At 38.4% G+C, this 9,217-nt stretch overlaps 1 protein-coding gene across 11 annotated transcripts in view; it reads right to left on the reverse strand.

The window, feature by feature from the left end:
* Positions 1-9,217, reverse strand: part of DLG2 (discs large MAGUK scaffold protein 2) — a 2,171,029-nt gene that overhangs the window by 364,783 nt on the left and 1,797,029 nt on the right. The window lies entirely within an intron of this gene.

Here is a 9,217-nt window from a genome sequence, read left to right on the forward strand (position 1 = left end):
AATATGGGTTTTGGAAAATGTACTCAACTTCCAAGCTACATAACTTAAGATATCCACCGGACTGGAAACTATCAGTTTGCAGCAGGACTATATTGGGTAATATTAGAAATCATTAATTTAAAGATGGCCACATTTAGACTGACTAAATTAAAGTGTTTCACCTTTTTCCTGGCATGCACCTGATGTGATAATCACTAGGTTGGAGTTTGCAGAGATGAGATAATCTTTGCTGGAAACACTATTTGGCAGTTTCAAGAAAAGACTGCCTTGTTTAAGATCCATTGTCTCACACCCTTCAATTCACCATTATCAACATCTACAAAGGCAAGTTAATCCCTCAAGTCTTTTAATAACATGGTAATCGCATGGGCCATGCTAACTGATCCAGTTCTTATAATGGAGACCTTACTGTGGTTAATAACCTCCTCTGAAGCAGAATTCTCAATAAATTCATTCTGGATAGTTACCATCATGTAACCAGAGGTGGGAAGGTTGGTTAAGGGCCAGCTGACACTGTGACATGTGTTCTCTGTTGGTGACACAGATTCCTGGGGCCAAGAAAATTTATTCCCATAGTGCCTTGCAGTTCAGCTTCAGCTGGACTGCAAGACTCCTGCAACCCACCTCAGGGATACACACACAAGAGGTGGATGGAGAAGAGAATGGAAGAAAGCGGCGGGTTGAGCTTGCTGGGGCAAGCAGAAAGAAGCTGCTTGAATGTTCAATGCCTTTCACTTTACTTCAGCTATTACAGCTACCAAGCAAGGCCATGCTCAGCTCCCTGCACACGGACCTCATGGGGGCCTCTGGAAAGTGCTTCTGATGTCTGCTCAGATTAAAGCAGTAAAAAGGCTTCTTCTTTAGCTCTGTGTGGATCCTGGAGAACACAAACATGTATTCTCTTCAATATCTGACATGGATAAGAGGCCAGCCCAGATCTCTGGAATTATTCATTTCCTATTTTTAGTAGATATGCCAAGTCAGACCCACTCTGGCTCCTGAGCCCATAGCTTATGCATTACTGTGTCTAATTCCCTCTCTTTCTCTCTCTTTCTTTGGGACATTTCAATTTCCCCTTCACCCTCTAATATATCATGTCCAGGAACCTTAATCCTAGTCTGTGGCTTCTTGATACCTTTATTAAAATGCAGCAACTAGAGTGGAACATATAGCTTAGATAGAGTCTAACCAGCGTGGACACAGAAGGATGTCTGCTTCCCACATTCCAGGACTACATTTCTGTAAATAGGCTCCAGCTTATTAGCCTATTGGCAGCATCATCAGATGGCTACCTAAAACCACAAGATCTTCTTTTAAGGCGCTGCTGCCATATGTCTCCATTCTAAACTGGTACAATTAATTTTGGAACCTGTATTTTCCCAGACTGTCTGCCTTAGCAGAGAATTTTGTATGCCTGGTAAATGCAAGTAGTTAATAAGTATTTATAGGGTTTATGTCAATATTTTGCTATCTTATGGCTACTTAGTAGCTTAATGCCTCTGAACCTAAGATTTTTTCATTGGAAAATGGGAAAACAGTATATTCTCTGGCAGTGCCATAGGAGGTTCATATGAGATAATGCATGCAATGTAAGGTGATGTTACTATCACAGATGATCTAGGTTTTAATTCTACACTAGAAAGGTAATTATAACTACTAAACCCATAATCACAGAAACCACAGCCTACAGGTCCTATAACTATCCCAAACATAAGATTATCTGCCCAGATTTCAATCAGAAAACATTTTACAATTTCTTAACCCAAAAGGATGTCCAACGTTTACTTTCATTGCCCTCTAGTGGTTGCTATACAAAAGATATAACTACATTTTGTTTGTTTGTTTTACATTTTGATTTTTGAGATGTCAGACACAATATCTTATAAATACTCTTCAAATTTTGTTAGGTTACACGCATTCCTGTGAGCTGGCAACCTTTAAATAATCAGCCTATAATAATCAGAGAATGCCTAACATTGTGTCCTGTGCAATATAGGTATATACTGCCCATGCATTGTTGGTCATGCATTTATTTTACTAGATCTTTACTCAGAATCTACTGACTTAAAATACTAATCTAGCTTTATTCATTCATTATATATTTATGAGATACATTATATGTCAGGTACACAAGACAGACATTGTCCTGGCTTACAATGTAGTGAGGAAAATGGAGTATTAAACATGTCTTTAAAAATTAGCATGGTAAGTGCTGTCATAGGAAGAGTATGGGATACATGGAGCACATTAAGAGGGGTACCTAACTTGGAGGTGTTTCTGTTTGTCTTGGGAAGGTGGAGTGGCAATGGCGAGAGACGGCATTTAGAGAATATAACAATCTAAGATTTGAAGGATGAGTAGAAGAGTTATTTTGAAGAGGGTGGGGTGGGAAAAGTTTTCAGGAGAGGATACAATGTCAGATATAGTTACATGATGGAGAAAAGATTGACTTTTAGAGATATGGTTGGACAAATTAAGAGGAAGCTATATTGAGGAATTTAGACTTTATTTGGATGGTTAAATTATAACCAATGGACTCTGAAAAAAACATGAATGCATGTCTTCAATTTTAATTTCTGATTTTAAAACTTTTATTGTTTAAAGAGAAGTCTTAGGCTGGATAAGGTGGTTCACACCTGTGATCCCAGTGCTTTGGGAGGCTGAGGTGGGAGGATTGCTTGAGGCCAAGAGTTGAAGACCAGCCTGGGCAACATGGTGAGACTCTGTATTTTAAAAATATTTTAAAAATTGGCTGGGCATGGTGATGCATGTTCATAGCTATTTGGGAGGTTGATGTGAGAGGACTGTGTGAGCCCAGGAGCTCAAAGGTTTAGTGAGCTATGATTGTGATATTGCACAATCTAGCAACAGCAAAACCCTGTCTCTAATTAAAAAATAAATAAAATAAAGGGAAGTCTTTATTCATAACATATGTTTAGTCATAACTAATCATAAATTAATTGTTAAAAAACCCTTCGGTGCATCCTTTTTATCACAGAAAGTTCTCTCAAACACATATATTCCTACCATATTGGAACTGGAAAGGCCTTTAAAGATCCTGAGTCTCTGTCTTTTCACTTTACAAAGGAGTGAGAGGATCAGGAGTTTGTTCAGGTTGCCCTGAGTAACTGAATTATTGCTCCTGGGAGCTGTTTGCTTTTCCTAGCCGAGCCGGGTGCTTAAACTCCTCATCCTGTTTATTCAGAGGCCCAATAGTCTCCTGCATCTGGTGTCTTGTTGGCCTGGGCTGTTGATAATTCTTGAACATCCCTGCTTTTCAAAACTTCTGCATCGGACTTCATGTTCTTCCTTTGTGGCCTGATGAAAAAATGGTGGCCTGATGAAAATCTTAGACTTGCAGTGAGGATCTGGGAAGGTCTTTCCATTACTAAGGAAAACACGAATCCTCCTCAGAATACCTGGTGAGGTTTTGCCTTTTCTATGGAACTCCCTTGCCTCACTGTACTTTTCTTATGGTATAATTCAGGGTGGACCTGCTTATTTCTTCTCTTAGACTACAAGCATCCCAAGGACATGACACATGGCTTAGTCATCACTACATTCCACCTAGCAAGGTGACATAAACACGGAAGCCCCTGTCAAGTTTGTTGTAGACAGGGATGAGAGGATGAATGAATAAATAGAGGAATGTAGTGGAATATCTTACTTCCTAACAGGAGGTTTAAATCTATGTTAGTAAGGGAATGAAAGATATATTATTTTTCCTTCAGGGAAAAGATGATGAGCCACCCAAGGTGAAAAGAGAGTCTCTGACAAGTAAGCAAAAATTAAGGTTGCACTCTTTATCATAAGAAATGACTATGAATATGAAGGTAAAAAGACATTAGAGAAGAAAAGTCAGGAAAAGGGGAAAGAGAAATTTGGGTAGCATAAGAGAGTGCCCGAAGGACTTTAAAACTAGAGATACCTGATGTCCACTTTTAGGTTTTTACATGTTTATGCAAATCCACTGCCATCTTTTTGAGGCATAAGTCCTGTCTGCTACACACAAAGGAGATGCTAAGGAACACGTGCTTGCCTTTACGTTAGATACAGAAACAATGGGATTTTCTCTGATGTTCTCAATTCTAGAGTCTACTGACTCAGGCCCATGCGTGCCTGATGATAATCATGAGCCCCATCAACAAAGAGAGTACCCGCTCAGCATGGAGGCAGACCGCCCGCCAAATGAAAGAAAAATGTAGGCCAGGTGTGGTGGCTCAACCTGTAATCCCAGCACTTTGGGAGGCTGGGGCAGGTGGATCACCTGAGGTCAGGAGTTCGAGACCAGCCTGACCAACATAGTGAACCCCCATCTCTACTAAAAATACAAAAACTAGCCAGGCATAGTGGTGCATGCCTGTAATGCCAGCTACTTGGGAGGCTGAGGCAGGAGAATCACTTGAACCTGGGAGGCTGAGGTCGCAGTGATCTAAGATCATGCCATTGTACTCCAGCCTGGGAGATAGAGCAAGACTCTGTCTCAAAAAGAAAAAAAGAAAAAGAAAAGAAAAGAAAAATGTAGTCTTCATTCTTCTGAATTCTATCATAAATCTGGGAGTAGAATAATAAAAGTACATGAAAAACTACCCATAGCTTAGTATAGTTTATGTTGCACACAAAACCCGAGAGATATAGGCAATAAATGTTTCTGGAATTTGTTTTATAGCAGCGTTGCTCCATCAGGAAAGTTTCCCTCCAGGATAGATTCTGAACATAGACAAATAACAAGAAATGAAATTATAAGGAAGATTAACTATTGGCCTTTTGCTGACCTCTCTATTTCTCTGTTTCAAGCAGGAGAATTATAGGTCAGTCCAACGTTCAAGAAGGAGTAACATTTCTCATTCTGAGCTTTCTCAAGAAATCTTGGCTCTTAGAGCTCCTGGCTGATTCCTAGTGGTTTCTTATGTTTAAAAGTAGAACCCTCACCAAAAAAAAAAAAAAAAAAAAAATCAACAAAACCACAAATGTTACTTTCAGATTTGAATTCAACTTAAATTCATTGAGTTATATTTTAAAAAGCTATCATTATGATAACCAGTTTTAATACTGTGATCAAATACAATCACTAGTACGAAAACTTGGCAAAATGTCACATTCCACTAGTGTCTCCAGTTCAATGCAAAATCTTTTACTGCCATCTTGTGGATTTTTAGGAAATAATCCCAGTCACTATGTGTTATCTATTGTCTTATGGGAATAATAGATTCATAGGCCACAGTTTATGGAAATAACTGAAAAAATGTATAAGCAGCTAAATGGTCAGGTTTCCATTTAACATTATCACTTTGTATTCTCTACTAAGGATCTCTGAGGCTTGGTTTCTTCATAAAAAGTTGTTATTATAACAATACCATCCCCTGCCTGTCTCAAGGTTGCTGTAAGAATAAAAATTTTAAATGGCTCCATAAATCAAAAGTACTATTCAGAAACAGCCAATTATTATCAGTGCTATCAGTTACACTATTAGAATGATAATACCTAAGCATTTTATATATAACATTTTATATATAAACTATAGTTCAAGTCAAAAAGTCCAGACCTTGTTACCTGCTTTCAGACAGATTTGTCTCATTTTTTATGGCTTTCAGGGCAAGACAGTAGATGTTTCCAATGGATGGAAAGATTCCCTGGAGATATTTCTTCCTGGGGCAGAAAATAATGTGGGCCTGACAACTGAGGAAGGGAACATTTTCTTTTTTACTGATTCACTGTTAAGCAACTGAGCCCTGACATTTCAAAAGCACAGCAAATATGTAGTATAGGAACAGCTTTTTCCAGTGAAAAATGCTACCCCTGGGATCCTATCTACTGATCCACCTTTAGTTATTCTCTGGTAAGTTATTCATCCACGATTTCTCTCTTCCAACCAACCGACACTTAAACTGGAAAACAAGGCAATAAGTTGGCTCATAGATGTCACAGACAACCTAAAAAAGAATCATCTGAGAATTTCAGGGAAAAAACTTAGAACAAAATCTCCAAAAGCTTTCCTTTCCCCTTAGCGACGACTTCTTGAAGTTCGTTCATGCTCCAATTTATTCATCACCTATGAACACCTCTGTGTGCCTAGCACTGAGTTAGGTTCTGGGATGCAATGATGATCCAGACATAACGTTTATCCTTACTGACCTCCATACTAGCTGGGAAGTTCACATCTCATGACTTATGATATCTGCTGCTTCAAGCTCTGCAGGTGTTCAGAACCTGAGCAGAAGTTAGGAGGCAGAGAAAGGAACAATGCTGCCCTTGGGAATTTGGGGTGGTAGAAAGAGAGAAGCAGCTCATGTAGGAACAATTTGCTGTTATAGGACACTCATCAGCTCTCTACATATGTCAGTTGTTGACAGCAGTCATTGCATGCAGTGGAGTGAATGGTGTCAGCAGTGGTGATGGTGATGATGAAGAAGATAAGATGATATTTGGAATTAAGAACTTCTTATGGATTTTAAATAATGTCAGCCTGTGAAGAATAAGTCAAAGTAGTTGTTTCTTTTTATCAATCTGCCATGCATTACGACCACGTTCATATCTTATGTCTCCACTAAGCTATCAGTCCCTGAAGGTGAGATCAATGTCTGATTTACCTCTCTATTTCCTATAGGCATAGAATAATATTTGACAGACATGCTTTCATTATTGAACACTTATAAAGTGCCAGGTACTTTTCTCAAAACTCTTGGAATACAGCAATAAACAAAATAAATCAATAAGAGATATTCAATAAATCAAATAATTAACAAATAAGAGTCACAGCCATACAAAGTGTTTTCCACTTCTTCCACTTCATATACATTTATACGAATTGCTAAATAAATCACCAATTTCTTTCTCTCTACTGAATCTTTCCATCAACATATAAACACTGTTACAAAAAACAAACTCTACCTTCTAGTTCCCATTCTATTGCATTCCTCTCTAGAGCAAACTCAAAGGAGATAACTGTACTTGTCATTAAAAGAGGGAATTTGACTGGAAAGGCAGCAGGAACTTGTGGAAAGATATTAAGCGGAGGAGTAACATGATCAAAGTTGATAGAATCTATGGAATTTGTGTAAAAGATGAAAAAAATACTGACTTTGAAATTGGGCAGACCTAGAGTCCAGTCCTGTTACTACAATCTGGTCTTAACCAAATTATTTAACATCTCAGAGTCTCAGAACTTTGACCTGCAAGATAATAGTAAACAAACTATGTGAAGTTCTTACTAGGTAGGAAGTGCACAATATGTCTCTCATCCTTTCTGTCATCAATTCCTCTCCTTTTATTCTCTTAGGCCTAGGCTCATCCCATTAGAGGCTTCTCTCTGAAATAATTTCTATTGTTTAAGAAGCACTATGATCCTTAAGATCCTAGACCTAAAACATTCCTCAAATAGAGCTCAGTGAGCCAAATAATCATTTAAATGATAGTCATTTATCATTTATCTACCCAGTGTTCAGATATGCTTCTTATTTGGGGACAATTCAAGACAGGAAGGAGGCACAGTCTTACCCCCATTAGAGAAGCTGGAGGGGGCAGCTATTCCCTTTTCCCGCCCCTCGGCAGCTACAACAGGGCAGGTCAAGCGGATGTTCCAGTTGAGAATTTAGCATCCCCACACTAACATGTAAGGTGCATGGAGAAATAGAGACTTTTCTCAGCAGTGTGGTTTGGCCATAAGTGGCCAGTGGTGACAGCCCAGCATCCTTAGAAGGTTGCTTTTTAGGAGGATTTCCTCCCTGGCCTCTGAGCCTGGTTCCTCAGGCTTCCTGTTATCTAGACTATCTGTTATTTCTCCAATAAATTATTTTTTCATATAAGTTACCCAGAGCTGATGTCTGTTGTCCGGAGTCAAGACCTCCAGGAGATAATTTCACCAGCCAAGTTCCCATCAGGCACATTCCTAGAGTAGTTAGTGTTACAGATAAGGAAGCTTCTCAGGAACGAAGGAAGCCTATTCCTAGAGTCAAACAGGATTTGAGTTATAAAACTGTTGAACCCTTCAGTTTCTTCTTGAATAAAACAGCAGCATGATCATTTTCTTACCTTTCCTGAAGGGACCCTTTGAGGATCAAATGAGATAATCACAGTGCGGGACTTTATATGTATATATGATAATGCAAATCTAAGGGTTATTAGAGATTAGCTAATAAAATAGGTTATTCTGAGGCCAAAATGAACTAAACATCAGTTCACTTTTTGACTCAAAAGAGATTTCAATTTTTAAAGAAGGAGTGATGATCAAGTCGATGATCACTCTTCCTTTAAAACCTGAGCTCTCTGCATGATTTCCCCTTTATTTGTGATCAGCTATTATACCACATTTTAAATGTTTACATAGAGAAGACATAGGAACAGGTGTTAATCCATCCTTTGAAATTTGTATAGGAAGTCCTTGCTACCTAAATATCTATTTGGAAGAAGAGAATCTGTCATAAACATATTTTAAATGATCATCAATTATTTAGCATTTAATATGTAATAGAATATTTAATTAACATTTTTCTGATCTATGGGAATTCCTTTTAGTTAATTAGGAAATGATCTGTCCGAATTGGAAATACATTCCATTGACCAGAAAGCTAAAAGCTTTAATTTATTCTGAATCTTCAGGACAGAAGGGATTAATTGGCCAGAGTTTCAGATGAATACAACTGAGAGGGGCCCTAGGATTCCCAACTGCCTTCAGAGAGGTGGGCAAAATGAATCATTCATTCATTCATTCATTAAACATTTGCTCAGTAGCTGGGTTCAAAGTTAATCAACAAAGGTGAAGAGATGAATAAAACACAGTTTCGTCCTCAAGGGAAGCTTCTAAGGATCTGAACATTGCTTCTAAGTACCTTAATCTTTCTTTCTTTTTTTTTTTTTTAATAAGGATTATTTTATTTATTTATTTATTTTTTTAAATTTATTTATTATTATTATACTTTAAGTTGTAGGGTACATGTGCATAACGTGCAGGTTTGTTACATATGTATACTTGTGCCATGTTGGTCTGCTGCACCCATCAACTCGTCATTTACATCAGGTATAACTCCCAATGCAATCCCTCCCCCCTCCCCCCTCCCCATGATAGGCCCCGGTGTGTGATGTTCCCCTTCCCGAGTCCAAGTGATCTCATTGTTCAGTTCCCACCTATGAGTGAGAACATGCGGTGTTTGGTTTTCTGTTCTTGTGATAGTTTGCTAAGAATGATGGTTTCCAGCTGCATCCATGTCCCTACAAAGGA

This window comes from Theropithecus gelada, chromosome 14, assembly GCF_003255815.1.
Source record: "Theropithecus gelada isolate Dixy chromosome 14, Tgel_1.0, whole genome shotgun sequence".
Taxonomy (NCBI): domain Eukaryota; kingdom Metazoa; phylum Chordata; class Mammalia; order Primates; family Cercopithecidae; genus Theropithecus; species Theropithecus gelada.